Source organism: Macaca thibetana, chromosome 16 (assembly GCF_024542745.1).
Source record: "Macaca thibetana thibetana isolate TM-01 chromosome 16, ASM2454274v1, whole genome shotgun sequence".
In the NCBI taxonomy this organism is placed as follows: Eukaryota; Metazoa; Chordata; class Mammalia; order Primates; family Cercopithecidae; genus Macaca; species Macaca thibetana.
Genome location: NC_065593.1, coordinates 28,289,656 through 28,308,070, shown reverse-complemented (window position 1 = coordinate 28,308,070; position 18,415 = coordinate 28,289,656).

The following is an 18,415-nucleotide window of genomic DNA, read 5'->3' as shown; positions in this document are numbered from 1 at the left end:
CACAGAATTTGAAATTTCATGAATAGTCATTTCTCTTTCTTGGAGGTATGTGAAGGTGTCTATTGAAATGAAATGATTTCCGGGTGGAGTGGCACAGTTGGTCATTGTGGTTTCTTCTTTTTAACCCTTCAGCATGGATTTATTAAGTATATTTAAAGCAACATCACAAGATTGTGAGGTAATGAGACATAAAACAGATATATTCGAAGAGAGAAAAGGCTGTGGATAAGGAATATTTGGAAGACATTTTGCACGTATTGAATTTTGAAAAAGGAAAAGAAAGAGGGAGAAATTAAGGAAAGAAAAATAGACGTTACAAACAGCATCCAAAAAAAAAAAAGGACAGAATACAAGGGGATGAGCCAGGAGACAGAGTTCTAAAACTGTCCCTCCTGACATCTGCTGTGTGGCCCTGTGGGATCATCATTTCTGTCTGGATCTTCGTGTTCTCACCCACAAACTCAGGGGTTGGGAAACATATCTCTAAAGTCTCTTCCATCTCTGATTCCATCCCATATTAAGGTCAACTTTACTGCTAGGATTATTGTAATCACAGCGACAAAGGAGTTCTTTATATAGGATTATTGTCTATTTCATATAGAACTTTCTCTTTTGAAAACTTGTTTAAACTCCTTATCCCACCTGATTCTTATAGGAAAAAATGCTAAGTCATGTATATAGAAGTGAGAGGCCCATTTTACAGAGCAGGGACATGTCATCTATACAAGGCATCAGGATTGTCAGCTCTGCATGCCCTGTGCACTCAGAATATTGTTAGATCCGAGCACTTGCTGTTAGATTTAAATTTATGTGCTAACATGCCTTTGGGGCCCTAAGAGAAAGAGACTTGGAGTCTACAGTAGGTGAAAAAACTCTCAGTCACCTGTGAAGGCATTTCTGCTAGCCAGCCATCATGTCTCCTTCCCTTCAGGGCCTTGTGGGCATCCTCAAAGACTTGTGAGATGTCCATGGGGACTCTGCTGACAACAAAGAGACATGTCTGCAGTGGTTTCCTAGGGACAGTCAACAGGTGTCCTCTGGGTTGATAGGAATGAAGCTCTGAGACAATGGAAGATTCTGGCTTCTCTGCCAGCCTGCCACCCTGTCATGAAGACTTTGGCTGTGTTGATCTGATCCGTTAGCCAGCAGTGAGATCAGAATTCTCTCATCTGACAAATGTTTGTAGAGCACCAACTGTGACCAAGACTGAAGCCAGAAGTCCTGGGTCTTTTTGAGAGCTCATCCATGAGCTGTTTGACTTTGTGCAAGTTGCTAAACCTCTCTGGAGCACTCTTTTCATCTGTCAAATGGAGTCATATGTACCCGCCCTGGCCCTGCCCAAGACTATCGTACAATTCAAACGAGACTGTGTCTATGAAAAAGCTTTCAAGAGCATAAGGCACTCTAAGTATAAGTATAAAAGATGGCTGGTGGCAATGAATTTGATATTGACATGGAGGAGGAAGAAGAGAGGAGAAGAGGATGAAGGAAAAGGAAGGAGGAGGGAGAGAAAAAAGGAGGGAGAATAGGGATGTTTGAAATCTGTCTCCTGGGTGTTGGGAGGGTCCTGCTTGCCTGACAAAGACACTGCAGGTTCTTTGTGTTAGACACACCAAGCCAGGGGTCCTGATACTTTGGTGAATGCAAACTGGGAAGGTAGAAAAAGTACAGGGAGTGGGGCATAAAAATACAGAGAGCAAATAACTTTATTCTTGCCCCTACTTTCTTACCTTTTCTCCCCTGTTATATCAACATTGGTTTGTTTTCTCTGTGCAGTTTTGGAATGCAAAAATAATTAGTGCATATAAATTAATCCCACCTTTAATTCTCTACCATTTTCCTGGGAGTTTAAATACAAATAATTGTTTGGTAACTGAAAACGGACCTGCACTCTACAAACAAAATAAACCATGTCACAAAGTCATTTCATGCCTACATGTTGATAATTAGAGGAAGGAGAAGAGAGAGAGGAAGAGAACCACCCCCAAACCCAATCACTGAAGGCAGAAGAGCCTCATGGTTGGCTAGAGCAGTGAAAAGCTCAGAGCTCCAAGATTTGGCGGGTGGGTCTAAATTTAGAACTGATTTGTAGACAAATTGGAGGGAGTTCGAGAAAAGCCACCAAAACAATTAGAGGAATGCAGCTTAATTGGCCCAGCTTGGCTAAGCAACTGCTAAGCAAGGAACATTATAGAGTCTGTAGCCAGAGGGAACAGCATAGACTCCAGTGAGCAGGAGGAACTGTTTAGCTTGCAACAGAAGAGACTCCAGAAAATAAATGGAGCCCAGAGAAGACAAGGCAAAGCTGAGGCCTGGACTCACCCTCTCATGGGAAGGCCCATTGGGTTTCTCTGGCCAAGAACTTAAACCCCTTTGTGGGTCATTGCTCCCCAAGTATTCCTGATAACAATGCATCATTATTTAATTTAATTTTCACAACCCCTCTACAAGGCAGATGTGTTTATTCCATTTTTGCAGATGAAGAAACAGAAGCTCAGGGATGCTGAGTAACTTGCCCAAGATTTCTTGGTAGTAAAATAAAGATTTAAAGTCAGATTAGTTTTAAAGCCCATGCTCATCTCTGTGACACAATAGAACTTCCTGGGAGATGTGACAAGAAATGAAGAAACAGAGATAAAAGACCCTATAGCTGAGGCTCCCAGTGCTTCTTATGCAGTTACAGGCTACATAAGTGGGAAGGCAAAAGAAGCCCAACTCTTTAAGGTGTACTCTGTCACAGTGCTGTGCCTTAGAACAACCGGGCTCCCAACCTCAGCCCTCTTGTCTCCTGAGATCTTGTCGCTCTTCCCAAACTAGCTGACTTCTTGCCACTTACTTCAGACCTAATAACCCTCTGACATCCCAGCTGTGGCGTAGCTGGAAGAAAACGGACTTTAGGTCAGACAGACCTGGTTTTCAATTCTACCTTTTTAAATTTTTTATGCTTTTGAGACAAAGTCTTGCTCTCTTGCCCAGGCTGGAGTGCAATGATGCCATCATGGCTCACTGCAATTTCAACTTACAGGGCTCAAGCAATCTTCCTGTCTCAGCCTCCCACATAGGTGGAACCACAGGTACTTGCTACCAAGCCCAGCTAAGCAGCTTTTTTTTTTTTTTTTTTTTTTTTTTTTAGCAGAGATAAGGTCTCGCTATGTTGCCCAGGCTGGTCTGAACTCCCAGGCTCAAGTGATCCTCCCACCTTGGCCTCCCAAAGTGCTAGAATTACAGGCATGAGCCACTGCACCTCACCATCAATTTTACATTTTCAAAAAAAAATTGTGTGACCTTACCCAAGTTACTCAATTTCTCTAGGCCTGAGCTTACTCACCACTTAAACTGAGCTACTTTTTTTTTTTTTTTTTTTTTTTTTGAGATGGAGTCTCGCTCTGTTGCCCAGGCTGGAGTGCAGTGGCGCGATCTCAGCTCTCTGCAAGCTCTGCCTCCCGGGTTCATGCCATTCTCCCGCCTCAGTCTCCCGAGTAGCTGGGGCTACAGGCGCCCGCCACCACACCTGGCTAATTTTTTGTATTTTTAGTAGAGATGGGGTTTCACCATGTTAGCCAGGATGGTCTTGATCTCCTGACCTCGTGATCTGCCCGCCTCAGCCTCCCAAAGTGCTGGGATTACAGGCGTGAGCCACCGCACCTGGCCTAAACAGAGCTACTTACGTCTACCTTCTGAAATTGTTGGAGGAGCAAGTGAGATAGTGAGCATAAATATGCTTCGTAAATTGCAACGTATTGAATGGAAGAGGATGCTATTGGTGATGGTATTGTAAGTTGCATTTTAAGTCACTATAGACAATGCTGACTTTCTCTGGGTTTCTCTTGCTTTGGACTTGCACCTGACCCAGCCATCCCCAAAGCCATAGCTGCTCTGGTATGAGATGAGGGCTGGCCTAAAATCAAAGCAAATCAGAGACAACTCTGAAAGCAGGCAGCTGGTGAACACCAAAGTTAAGACTGGGTCAGCCATCTGATAGATGACCTACATCAGAATAGGGCAGAATACCAGCACTGGGACACATAGTGGAGGGCCAATGGCAGCCTGGAATCCAGAGACACATAAAACAAACAATGCAAATGGTGTAGGAAATGTCAGCTAAGATCCAGCAAGATGACTTGGATCTGAGACACAGCAGGATCTTCCTGATGGGACAGTGTTCAAAGATGGGACACTGGGACTTGGCTGGAATAGGGATGAAAATTTGAATAGAAAATAATAGTACTAGGTGCTTCCTGGCCCTTATAGAGGTCTTTAAAATTCCCTGAATATTGATTTATCAGCAGGTCTAGGGAATGGGGTTTTCTAAGGCTGTACGGATACTGAGAACAATCTTCAGTCTTTGGAGAAATGAAGAATGATAACAAGTGTAGCAGTCAGGGCGGTGCACAGGCTAGAAATAAAAAATACAAGGCTTGTTCTTTCTCACTGTATTGACCTTTTCAAAATTACTTATTACCCTTCAGTTCTCCCTCTCTATGTGCAAATTACACAAAAGTCAACACTTATTCGGATGGAGTGCCTACTGTGTGGCTGGCTTTCGTCTAAGCACTTCACATGACTGACTCTTGTGCTCCTCACAGTAACCCTACAGGAAGCTGTCATCATTATCACCATTTCACCAAGGCCCAAAGAGAAAACCTGCCCAAGAGGAAAAGCTGAGATTGCAACCTGAACTTTCCAGCTCGGAAGCCCACCCTTGGCCACTGCATGCTGCAACCTTTTAAACAGATCCTGAAAGAGATGATTTCTGAGGCTCTTTACAACAGCACAAAACATCAGTGATGGGCGAGCCCTTGAAAATAACCTATCACAATGTGCTCTTTTTACCAATGAAGAGACCCAGAGAGACAATCAAGTGCCCAGCAGTGAACAGGCATCTCGCTCTAAAATTCAGTCACTGCATGATTCAAAATCACGGGAAAGAGGAAGATTCATTTATCAGCCAGATGTTCCATGGACATCACATCTGTGCCTACACATACAATTGCTGCATCTGCAGTAGATGTTTTGATATTATCAAAAACCTTTCCCCGTACTCATCTTGGGTCCTTTGTATATCCTGGCCACAAAACCTAAGCACTGATTCCTGACTTTTGTGGTTTGCAGATACTTTGGGAGATCTTGTGAAATGTGTGAATTATTTTGCAGGTAAAAATAGACATACACTTCAATTTGGGGAAAGGGGATTATGAACTCTCTGAAACTCTCCCGTGAATCTCTAGGGGTCTATAAGCTGCAAATTATAAAACTTCTGCTGCAGATAATGAGAACACCAGAGCACAGTAGAATAGAAAGAATAGATGGATTCTGAAGAGTCTCTCAGGAGATGGAAGGCCAAGCAATAGGGTCAAAGACCTTCTACTCCCTGAGTTGAACAGAAGATAGAGGAGAGGGCAGTGAAAGGTCTTTGATTCTGCTACTTGACTTTCTGTCTCCTGAGAGATGCTTCAGAAGCTACTCTGTTCTTTCCATTCTATCTTCCTCCTTCACTTTGGTCTGGGGTAGAGATTTCCTGCTCACAGTCCAGTCATATCTACACCCATCCTTAAGCTTACTCACCACTTAAACAGAGCTAATTAAGTCTACCTTCCAAGATTGTTGGAGAAGCAAATGAGATAGCAAGCATAAATGTGCTTTGTAAATCTCAAAAGTGCATTCAGAAAAGTGCTGAATGCAAGCAGATGTTATCAGTGATGGTATTGTAAGTTGTATTCTAACTCACTATGGACAATGCTAATCCCCTCTAAGCTTCCCTCACTTCAGGCTTGTGCCTGATCCAGCCATCTCCAAAGTTACATATGCCCTGGTAAGAGATAGAGGTTGGCCTAAAATCAGAGCAAACCAGAGGAGGCTCCAGCAGCCAGTGAACACCAAGGTTAAGACTAAGTTAACCATCTGAGAGATGACCTTTGTCACAATAGGGCAGAATGCCAGCACTGGGACACACAGCAGAGGGCCAATGGTGACCTGAAATCCAGAGATACATGGAACAGATAAAGCAAGTGGTATAGGAAAAGCAAGCTAAGATAGAATGGAAGTTCCATGAAGACGGACCCTCTTTAGTCTTGTGTGCCAGTGTGTCCTCAGTGCACAGCACAGTACCTGGCACAAGTCCAGAGCCCAGAAGACACTTGTGGGAGGATGGTTTGTTTACAGTGCAGGAGCCAGAGAATGGGAAACTTTGCACATTATCAATTTATCCTTGTCCTTGATTTTTCCTTCTTGGGTATAGGAGCAGGGGCAGGTATGGCAGATGACCTAGGTTAGCTCAGGTTTCTCTAGGAACAGACCCTGAGATGAGGAATCTTGTGTGAGTCATCTGTTGAAGGTGCAAGCAAACTAAAACAAAAGCTGCAAGGATGTGAGGGAAGGGGGATGGAGCAAGGAGAGGGGCTCAGCAAAGCTACAGTCATTCTCAGCTTGATCCCAGGAATATCAATATGTACAAATAGCACCACAGAGTGGCCCCACCTTGAGACAAGGTTAGCTGCTGGGGGGATGGCCCAGAAAGGATATTGGGGTGGGACACCAGCTGTCTGCTACATACTCTTAAGTGCCAACTCAGATCGATTGATGGTGGCTGCCAACAGCTTTGCAATGAGGAAAGGTCAGAAGCCAAGCCTTGGCTCAGCTGAAAATCACCAAGATGGATTAACCATGTCTGCTGGGGACAGAGAAACACAGCCCGAGTGGCACCTATTTGCCATTCTGAGCCTAAGGGGAAACTGGACCCCTGCTAATTATCAGAGGTCTAGAGTGGTCCAGGGACTCTGGGGCAATTTTATGTGCCACACAATTTAGAATCTTATCATATACCATGTCAGATAGTTTCCTGTGTTTTGATTGACTGTAGGTAGAAACCAGACAGGCAGCCAGTAACAGAAAGACAGCTTTCCCAAGTGAAAGCAAAGGAGTTACTTAAAAGTAGACAACCTTTTAGCAGAGGATGGCAGTCACCCTCGGAGCCCAGAACAGCAGAATATAACAGAAAACAGGAACAGAGGTGTTAGGAAATAGACACTGAGCATTTGAGCACCTTGGAATGAAGGCAATGACCAGACTGAAGGCTAAGAACCCATGTCTTGGGCTTCTTTACCCCCACAGACCCTAGCAATGTGCCAAACACACAGCTCTTCCTGAGTACCTGTGGTTTAGATGTTTGAAATCAAGTAAACCAAGCCTTGGAAACCAACTCTTGGAGGGAAGAGACTACAGCTCCAGAATTTCTAGAAATTTTCTCCCATGCAGATCTGTAGACACTTTAAGTGAAAACAGCAGCCTGGTTTCCTTTGTATGTCTCAGGATGTGATGAGTGAATCTCTGCTTTCATCTGTTATTATTATAGACTTTGGTGTCAGAAGAGATTGGGGTGTGGTGTAAAGACGCAGCCATTGAAGGTGTTCTACCTGGGCTTCATTTCATGAGCCTGGCAGACCTGGTAGTAAATAAGAAACCTGTTCCTCACCATGATGAAGTACCTGTGCAGGGATTGGGGTGACTCCCCCTTTGCTTCCTCAGGCCAGGAGAAGTCACTGGAGGCTCACAATGGTCCTAACAAAGAGGACAATGAGGACAATAGCAACAGCTATGTCCACAAATATCTACTACTGCCTTACAAGGTATAAAGCGCTTTCAATTCATACTGTCCCTTGATCTTCAAAACAACTCAGTGAGGGAGGCAGGGGAATGGAAAGACCCAGGATATTTCTGGGTGGGGTGAAAGTAGGGAAGGAGATAGGAAAGGAGGGCATGTCTCACAGGGTACCATGATCCACCCTCTTTCCCTGAATGAACCCAGAGTTGTGCTTCCAGGGAAACCAGGAACTGAGCTGGTGGTTATAGCCACAATGGGACACAGCATGCTCTTTGAGGGCAGGACAAGTGAGAGATTATATGATGGGTGGACCACCCCACAGAAATGCATCCTCCCTTGGCATTAATCTATTGTGTGTTTGCTTCCTCTAGCTTGGTCATTCTTAGCCTTCAAAATTCAGTTGAAATAGAATTATCATATGATCTACCAATTCCACTCCTGGGTATGCACCCCAAAGAATTGAAATCAAGCACTCAAGTAGACACTTGTACAGCTGTGTTCATAGTAGCCAAAAGGTAGAAACAACCCAAGTATCTATCAACAGTTGAATGGCTAAAAAAATGTGGTGTGTGAATATATATATATATGAATATTATTCAGCCTTTGAGAGGAAGGAAATGTTGATTCATACTACAAAATGGATGAATCTTAAGGACATTGTTCTGGGTGAAACAAGCCAGACACAGAAAGATAAATACTGTGTGATTCCATTTATGTGAAGTGTCTAGGCAAATTCACAAAGACAGAAAGTAGAATCGAGGTTTCCAGGAGCTGGGGTGATCAGGAAACAGGGAGTATTTGCTGCATGGGCACAGGGTTTCTGTCTGGGATGATGAGTGGTTTCTGGGGATGGATGGTGGTGATGGTTGTATAGCACTGTGTATGTACTCAATGCCTCTAGATGATACACATAAGAATGGTTAAAATGATAAACTTTGTTATGTTTATTTTACCACAGTAAAATAAATAAATAAGAAATAATTTCAGTTCAGGGAACTCATGGCCTTCTGAAAGTTTTCCTGGCCCCAGCCTGATAGTGTCAGCATCCTCTGTGTGCCTGGGAACACACTGTACTCAGGTAGTTAATGTTCTCAACTGTCTCCAAACTAAGCTCTGAGCTCCTAAAGACTATGGTCTGTGTCCTCTTCTACTTCCCTTCTCTGGCTCTGACCAAGTGCCTAGCACATTGTGACAATTTGATAATTCTATTTTAAAGCAATAAATCTGACATACGTGGCATGCTTAAAATGCATAGTATACGTTTATTTAAGTAATAAAGTAGATATTAACTATGATCCCAGTGATGGTTGGTTGGATGAACTTGGCTCAGGTTCTTCTTAAATTTATCTGATTCTTCTTTCCATTGTCATTTTGAATGGTCCACATAGCAAGTGAATTGACTGAAAAATGGTGAACCTGATATAGAATAAATGATATACAGTTTACTAACAGTTCTTAACACAGGCTGATACCCCTACTGGCGAGATTCTTCTCCCGCTACGCTTTTTTAGCTTGGTCAACTCAGACTCTTCCTTCAGGCTCAAACATCTCCATACCTGGGGAGCCACCCTTGACCTCTTGCATGAGGTAACACCTTCCCTCTCTGCCTTGGACTGAAATGAGCCCGTGATGCGACCTTGTCTCCTCTTTCCTCACACTTGTCTCATGGTGTTATATTACTTCTGTACTCTTTCTGTCTTCCCCATTCGACAGTCAGCTGCATAAGAGTAGGAGTGCTACACTCCCAGCATCCAGGAAAACTCCTAGCACATGCGAATTTCTCAATAAACATGGATTGGAAGAATGGCTCAAGAAATGAGGAGTGAATAAATGCAGTGATGTGGACATGAAACTGTACAAAGTGTGTGGCCAATCCCTCTTTACCAGTTGAAAGGGCCCTCAAAGATCACTGAATCCAACCCTTTCAACAAACAGATGAGGGAGGTGAGGTCCAGAAAGAGAAAGTGAATTTACCTAAGGTGGATAACAGAGCAATAGACAAACAGGAACTGGAATCCAGGTACCTCATGATTCTGTGCTATTTCCATGATAACACTTCTCCCTGCTCTCAAGGTCGAGATTTCCACCGTCCAAAATTATATGTGATGTTATACCTTTGAGATTAAGCCATAAGCTCACATCATGCATGGTCTTTTGAAAATACCATTCATTTTAACAGAGACATTCTGAAGAACAATGCATTAAACTAAAATGTCCCTTGTCTAGTGGAGTTTAAAGCATCAGACTGGGCTGGTGGGGAATAGAATTGACAACATTTTACAGTCTCAATTGGTGCTCCTAAATCTTTATAATGAGGCCAGACTGTCCTCTTATGAAAATTTGAATCAAGTGAGATTGTCATAAAGTCAGCTGAGACCTACTTGCCTGAAATTATGTTATATGGTCAAGGGTGGGAGCGAGTGGGAAGAAAATGGTGAAGAGGGTAAAGGATTAGACAGAAGACCCACCTGAGAGCTAGAAAAGGAAAAAAGAGTAATAATGTGCCCATCCATTTCTAATTCTATCAAGGGGAGAGAGTAGACAAACTTCAGTCCTGAATCACAACCATCTTGAGTTTGAGGAAACTGAGTATGCTTCATTCATACAAGTGGACAGACGTTGCCTTCTCTGATCACCACAGGTGTTATGCCCAACCTCAAGGCATGAATCATGTCTGGTCTAAGCCAATCATGGCAGTCTCACTGCGCTAGCACTGAGCATGTGACCCCATTCTAGCCAATAAACACAAGGAGAAGCCATCTGGCATCACTGAGGAGAGGATTTTCTCCTTGGAAAAGGAGAAAGCCAGTTTTTTCTCTCACTAAGCTCCTTTTTCCTTAGAACTCTGACGTGCAAGGACATCATGTGTTCAGCTGTGGCAGCCATCTTGGATCTTCAAGGGAAGATATTTCCAGCACAAAGGAGCACAAAATAGCAGGACTGTGAGTTGTGAATGACATCACTAAGCCACTGAACTGACCCTGAGATCTTCTGTTTCTCATTAAGTGAAATGCTAAATACCCATATGGATTAAGCCATTGTTAGGGTTATGGTTTAAGCCAAGGGTCAACAAACATTTTCTGTAAAGGATCAGATAGTAAATATTTCCAGCATTGCAGGCTATATGATCTCTGTTGCAAGTACCCAACTCTGCCATGGTAGCACCAAAAATAGCCGCAGACAATACATAATCATGTAGCATATGTAAGTGAATAGGCTGTGTTCCAACAGAACATTATTTACACAAACAGGCAACAGGCTGGATTTGGTCCATGAGACATAGATTATGAACTTCTGGTTTAAGTCATTGATACATTAATCTCACAAATATTTATTAAGAACTTCCTACATGCCAGCCACAGTTCTAGGTGCTAGGTGTGGCTCAGTTATAACTAAGATCAAAATGGATCAAGTCTCTGCCCTCTGAAGCTTATACACTGCTCAGGGAGGTGTATAATGAACAAATGAGAAAATAAAGAAGATTATTGCAGATTGTGATAAATGCTGGATGTAAGTAGCATGATGTGATGGATAATTTTGAGGTCGAGCAGAGTGAAGGGGAAGGAGCCAGTTTAGATGGATTGGGAGAGAAGGCATGTCTAAGATGAGATCTGAGATCTAAAGAATGAGAAAGAACTTACCACATGAAGAAATGGTAAAATCCTGCAACAAGCAATAGTAATTGAAGAAGCAAAAACTCAAGGACAGGAATACTTTGGGCATATTCAGGAAGGCAAAAGAAGAATGACAAGAGAGACAAGAGTATGTAGGGTCTAGATCATGCAGGGTCTTGAAGGCCTGGGAAGAACCATGGATTTTACACCAAGAGCAATGCAAGGTTCTACAGAGGGAAGTGGCATAGTGATGTTTACATTTTTTTAATGGTCAGTCAGTGGGTTGTAGGGAGGCAAGAGTGAAGCAGAGATGCTGGTTGGGAAGCTATTGCAATAACCCAAGAATTTTATAAGATGTATCTCAATTCACCCGAGCAGGTTACAATAGGGTCCCCCCCGGGATGGAAAAGACAGACTGAGAAAATAAAATCTGAGAACCCAGAAGTTCCAGGAAGAAAGCTCCAGAAAGATTGGCTTCTTTATGAGGATATTCATGAAATCACAATTCAGTAAGATCCTGAGACAGGGTGACTTGGCGCCATGAACCAAGAGCTGCTGTGGATACTCTTCTTTGCCAGCTCATACAGAGCCATGTTCACTTGTTTCTCCTGAGTCTAGGAAGCACTGGCACAACTTAGAGGTGGCTGTGTGCCCCCTTCTGCACACCAACTGGGACAAGGTATTGCAGAGGCATGCACTGACCACTCTGCCATCCTGCTTCCCTAGTCACTTAGTCTTATACTGTGGCACTGTGCTCCAAAAAGGATGCTAGTGGAGAGGCTCGTCAGACTGTGTATTTATTCTTCACGTTGTTCCACAGGGGATTTGAAGCAGCTTTCAAGAAATATGTGTAATAAAGTAAAAGATATAAATTAAATATGTCAAGACTAAGAAAAATACAAATTAGATAAAACACGGAGACTAGGGGGCAGAAGGGAAAGCTAAAATGTGGGTTATAACATCCTACCTGGTTGCCATCACAAAAAAAGGTGGGAAATCCCATCTATTTGTGGATTGCTACTGTCTTATTTATATTCCCTGCAGCATTACACAGCTTCCACATTGACACCAACCCCTGGGGCTTTTTGGCCAGCCACATGGTGACCAAATGCCCAGTGCAGGTGCCCCACTCTCCCTGCCTGCCTCTCTGGTGATCACAAAAACAGTCTTTTCTCCACTCTGGGTGGGAAGGAAAAAGTGCAGCTGGTGTCTGCAATTTTCTACTCAGTTGCTTTGTTCTGGGTTTGGTTTAACTTAATGATTTCTCAATAAGATTTGAATTTCTTCAAATTAATAAAGGCAAAATGCTAACAAGCAAGGGAATGGAACCAAGACCTGAGATCCCATCCTTCAGAGTCTGGGGAAGGCATCTAAGTTCCCAGGGCCAGAGGTCCTGGGAGTGGGTCAAGGACACAGTGAGGCTGACAAGGGAGCACATCCATGAACTAAGTGGCCCGCCTGGTTCTCGCCCTGATTCAAGGCTAAAAGCCCATTAACCAGGACTGGAGAGCTCAAGACTCAGCTCAGGCTCAGGCCACTTTGAACAAATCATTTTCCCTCTCCTCCTGCCCTAACTAAATGAGATTGGCTGGTTTGTTAGGAAGGACTTAATTTTGAGGCTGGAGGGAAGGAGGCTGTAGCCCACAAGGACACAGATTCTGTGGATGGCGGTGAGGGCCACAACACTCTTCTCCAATTGAAACTGTCTCATGGACACTCCTCTCTCTGTCTGCTCCTTGTCTGACGTTTTCCCTCCATCCCCCATCATCCTATCAACCTAGCACGGTGCCTCTGCCCTGTCTTTGTCTTTAGGCCATCGGTGTCTCTCTCATGGGTCTTTCTGGCCAGGCGGTTCCTGTTAGTGTCCCCTCTCTGGCTCAGCACTCTCAGGCTTCTGAATCCTTCTCCTATGAACTGTCTCCATAAGCAGCCTAGGCAGGAGGGGTCACTCCATCACCAGTACCTCCTGTCCCTCCACAACCCATCAAACCCCACCCCAAGATCTGACTTAGATGGATTGCCTGCCACTCTCTGATCATCCACAAGGTTCTTCTGGCTGTTCTCAGCCAGCAGCCCTGGTTGGCTGCTCCAGGTACAACATCTGCCTCACCTGTGCCAAGTTACATGCACCTCCCTCCCCTGAACCTGATGGAGGTGACAGGGCTCTATCACAAGAGACACCCTGGGATTCTGAAGTAGAGTGACCAACTCCTCCCAGTTTGCCCAGTACTTACCCAGTTTTAAAACTAAAAGCCTCAGATCCTAAAATTCTATTGAGTCCTGGGGTAAACTGGAATAGTTTCAACAAGATCCACTCATTCTCTTGTTAGCCACCCACAAGAGAACTAGACTTGGACTCTAAGAACCAGCTTCCAGCCCCAACTCTGCTCCATACTAACTGTAATCATTGACAACACATGCCTCCCTCTCCATGAAGTAAAAGATGGCAATCCCTTCCCTGCCTACCTTTCAGATGATGGATGTGAAATGCTTAGTGAACACTAAAACCCTGGACAGATGTAGAGGGGGTTTTATTACCCAGTGTTTATGACCTAGAGGCCAGAATATTAGCAATTTCAATTAATCAAATAAATGGAAAAATGAATTGGTTTTATGAAAACAGATTTCCGAACTTTGCCAAGAGTTCAAGGCGGGGGCACAGGAAAGAAAACCATCCAAAGGGCCTGTAGCTCTGGCTGAGATAAACCCAAGCAGAGGCTTGGGCATCCCCACCCTCAGCTCCAAGAGCCCAGAACATGTCTGCCTGGGACCTACACGCTCAGCTCCGGGATGAAGTCTCATCAAGATCCTTTCTCAGCCACAGAGAAATCAAATGCAGTTTATTCTTCATTGCCCATGCTGTGATTGAATAAGATGATACTGTGGCAGCTGAGCATCATTTGCCTGGGGCTTCAAAAGCTGCTTCACCCTTGAACATTGGTATGTTTGGTGCTGTGAGCTGTGAAATAATCTGGGCATGTTCTGACATGCCCTAAGACAGTCACCTCTCCTTCTATAGTTTCTACTATAGAGATTTCCCCCCAAACACTGATGAGAAACACCAGCCTAAACAGGACAGGCATTGTCTTGGAGTTTGGGTCCTGATGCTTAGAGTTGAATATGGACATAGCTATAATGGCCGGCTCCGTTCCTCTGTTCTGGAAGGAAGGTCATGGTTGGGGCATACATTCAAACTGTTTCATAGATAGCACAGTGCCCACTGTGAAGCAACTTCTCTTCTAGGTGGGGAGGCAGGCAAAGAAATGTCCACCTGTAAGCAGTTACTAATATAAGGCCTTCCAAGTCCGCAGTAAGAAATGGGGCCATTTATGCCGACATGAGCTTAGGCAGGGCAAGTGACAATCTCATCAATAATTAGTGAGCAAGGTTTGCTGTGGACAATTTGTAATGCAGATAATCTGTCCCTGTATAATTAAGAATGGATTGTATCCAGTTCTGGTTTATGGGTTTATGGCATTGAGGCCTTGTGAGTCCAATAAAGAAAAACAACAATACAACTAATAGCTTCCTCTCCCCCTGCTCAGCTAATCAATGAGAAAAGAAGCTTTGCCTTAGACCAAGCTGCTGCTGGACTGGAACTTTTCAATGAGCCCTTGTGGAAGTCACCAGTGTCCCCGTAATCATTGCATCTGGAGGGCAGGGTGAGAGCCAGCCCAACCCCACCCAGCCCCACTCATTTGCAGCATTAGTAACATTGTTTGCTGATGAATTCCACTTTGGAAAGCCAGCAACAGTGAGATCTATGGGGCTTTGCCTAGATTAAAATAACAGTGCACACTGCTTTTTAACATGATAGAGGTTTTTAAAATAAAGAATGTTCTTAATGTTCATCTCTGTATTTTATAAAGGAGAAAATGAAGATTTGGAGTGTGTATGAGGGGGTGGGGCGTGGAGACCAATCAAGCACCTTGTTGGAGAAACAAAAATTGAAATCAGATCATTTTGATTCCATCTGTGAAATAATTGCAAATATGTACTGAATATTTACTATGACAAGCCACTGTTCTAAGAGCTTGATGTACATCCTTTAGTTAATGCTTGTGACAACCCTATGAGGTAGGTACTGTTACTATCCTAACTTTGCAGGTGGAAAAATAAAAGCACAGAGAAGTTAGGTAACTTGCCCAAGGGTCACACAGCTAGCAGACCAAACTGAGATTAGACCTCAGACTTCAGACATCAGACTCTTGAGCACTAACCTCTCAGCACCGTTGCCTCTCGGTTGAACACATCCTGGAATCTGCAGCTATTTGGGCAATCATTAATTTTTAGACTGAGCCTGGCTCCTTTGCTTATTCTTTTAACATTTATTCATTGATTCATTCACTTCTATTTATTGAGCATTTACTACATATCAGGCTGTAAGGCCTCCAAATGAGTAACACCCAGTTTCCACCCTCCAGGTGCTCACAACTCATTACTGTCTCTCCCCTAAGTGACAGTCTCCTGTTTTGTAGATTACATTCATTTTCAACAGCTGTTGTAACAAATTGGCAAACTCAATGGCTTAAAACTGCATTCATTTATTAGCTCCCAGTTCTGTGGTTCAGAAGTTCAAGTGGTCTTCAGGAAGGAGAATAAGGGTCTGGAGGCAGGGAACTTAGGGACAATTCGTGCTGAATCCAGGAAAAACACCAAGGTGTGAGGGCAAGGAATCTGAGGCCAATTCGTGCTGACTTCCTAAAGCTGAATCAAAAGGATAGCAACTGGGTCTAGGGTCAGGGAAGCTAAGGCCAATTAACACCAACTTCCTAAAGCTAAACCAAAAGGAAAAACCCCACCTCCCCACTCCAGAGTAGCAAAGGAGCAAAGGCTACTCTCCCTACAACCCTCCCCTTCCAGCATGTCTCAGATGGAAAGGGAGAGTGCCTTTGACAGCCGAGGGCCAAGCAGGGACCATCCCTTCATCTGCATAGGGCACCAATTCACTTCAACCTTTAATTAGCCAACAGGCCAAATTCTTCATCCAGATAAGCAGTAGCCAATAGGAACCTCAACAGGAGTACTTAAAACCCAGAAAACTTTGCAACTGGACCTTTGAGCTACTTGCTTGGGCCCACTCCCACCCTGTGGAGTCCTTTTTCACTTTAATACCTTCCTGCTTTCTCTACTTCCTTCCTATCTTTCAGTCCTTTGTTACTTTGTATGTTTTGTCCAATTCTTTGTTCAAAACGCCAAGAAACTGAGTAACTTACACTCGAGGCCCTCCTTCCGGTAACAGCCTTGGGTAGGCTCTTTGTTTAATCTCATAGTGCTGAAGTCAATGTGTTAGCTGGCTTGGGCTCTTCTCAGGAGGCTTTGGGAGAAAATCCAGATCACTCAGGGTGTTGGCAGATTTCAGTTCCATGCAGCTGTAGGACTGAGCACCCAGGTCGTTCTCAACTTCCGGAGGCTGCTTGCATTCCTTGGCTTATGGCCTCCTGCATCTTCAAGGCCAGCAACAGCAAGTTGAATCCTTGTGCTTTGAATCTCTCTGACTTCACCCGCTGTCCTCCTCTACTGCCTTTAAGAACACATGGGATTACATTGAGCCCACTCAGATAATCCAGGCTAATCTTCCTATTTTAAGGTCAACTAATTAGTAACCTTAATTACATCTGCAAAGCCCCTTTTGCTGTAAATATAATATATTCATGGACGTGGTATCTCAGCCTATTCAAAGATTCTAGAGATCAGAGGTGTGATCTTGAGGATGGGGACATTTAAAAAATTTTGCCTACTGCATAAGCCAAATAGGTGGTATCTACATGACCTTGGCCCATTAACCCTGAGTAGGTGCCCCTGTGCAGGTGACACTATTACACTTGTAGTGTTTGTATCCAATAGGCCTTTAAGCCATTTAATAAAAAGAACTTAGTTATTTTTCATATCTTGGGGAGGTGCTACCATAAGACATTACTACCACCTTATCTTATATTAGCTGAGATGTGGCAAGAGTAAGATCCCACTGAAGAAGTACCTGGGGACCCCAGGGTCACAAAAGCAAGAGTGAGAAAGAGGTGCTGAGCTAGGGTCATTGAGTCTTCACTCTCATTCTTAACTCCTCCTTACCTTGAGCTAACCTGATTGGTGCAGGGAGCCATTAGGACCCTCAACCTCACTCATGAGTGCAGCCTGGCATTGGTTTTAGTGCAACAGATCCATCATCCAATTTGCCTAGTGTGGGCCCAGAGGACCAATATATCTACAAGTGACACCATTTTCATTCTTTCATGATACTGATGCCACCTGTAGCATGGTTTCTACTCAGATCTCTAGTCCCCAGCTCTTTCCTTCCCCTTCTTTGCGTACATCTCTGCCACCACAATGGTCAAAGCCCTGATCTGATAGAACTCTATACCCAGACTCGCAGCAGTGCTGCACTCCTGACTTTGAGTCTTACCTGCCACCTGTATTTGTGATGCAGGGTCCTTTGCATTTGATTAGATCCAGATGGAATTGATATCCATCTGAATGGAGTCTGAGTTCTCCATGCCAGTTTGGATGCTGCAGAAAGTGGTCTGGTGGTCAACTTACTACCCTGTGGGTACCAACTCTGGAGCTCAGGATGGTAATGCACATGATTCTCAATGAATGTGGAATGAATGAATGGACTGGATGGGTACCCTGCAGCCCTGGTGTATATCTCCTTGTTTTCCACCTTCACCTCCAGAATGATGCTCTGGAGGTTCCAATGTGCCCCGGGCCAACATCCGAGTCACTCACCTGCATTCTTTCATTCTTTTTTTTTTTTTTTTTTTTTTTTTTTTTTTTGAGACACAGTTTCACTCTTGCTACCCAGGCTGGAATGCAATGATGTGATCTTGGCTCACTGCAACCTCCGCCTCCCGGGTTCAAGTGATTCTCCTGCCTCAGCCTCCCAAGTAGCTGGGATTACAGGCACCCACCACCATGCCCAGCTAATGTTTTGTATTTTTAGTAGAGATGGGGTTTCACCATGTTGGCCAGATTGGTCTCAAACCCTGACCTCAAGTGATCCACCTGACCTCCCAAAGTGCTGGGATTACAGGAGTGAGCTACCACACCCGACCATCACCTGCATTCTATAACCACCTCCAAGGTGCTTCCTAGGACCAGGTGAGGATGCATCAGCAGAAGCTAGAGAACTCTGACCCCCACCCATCTCTTCTTATCTGCAGTGGCAGGGGCTTACCAGAGTCACTGTTTCAAGTCACAGACC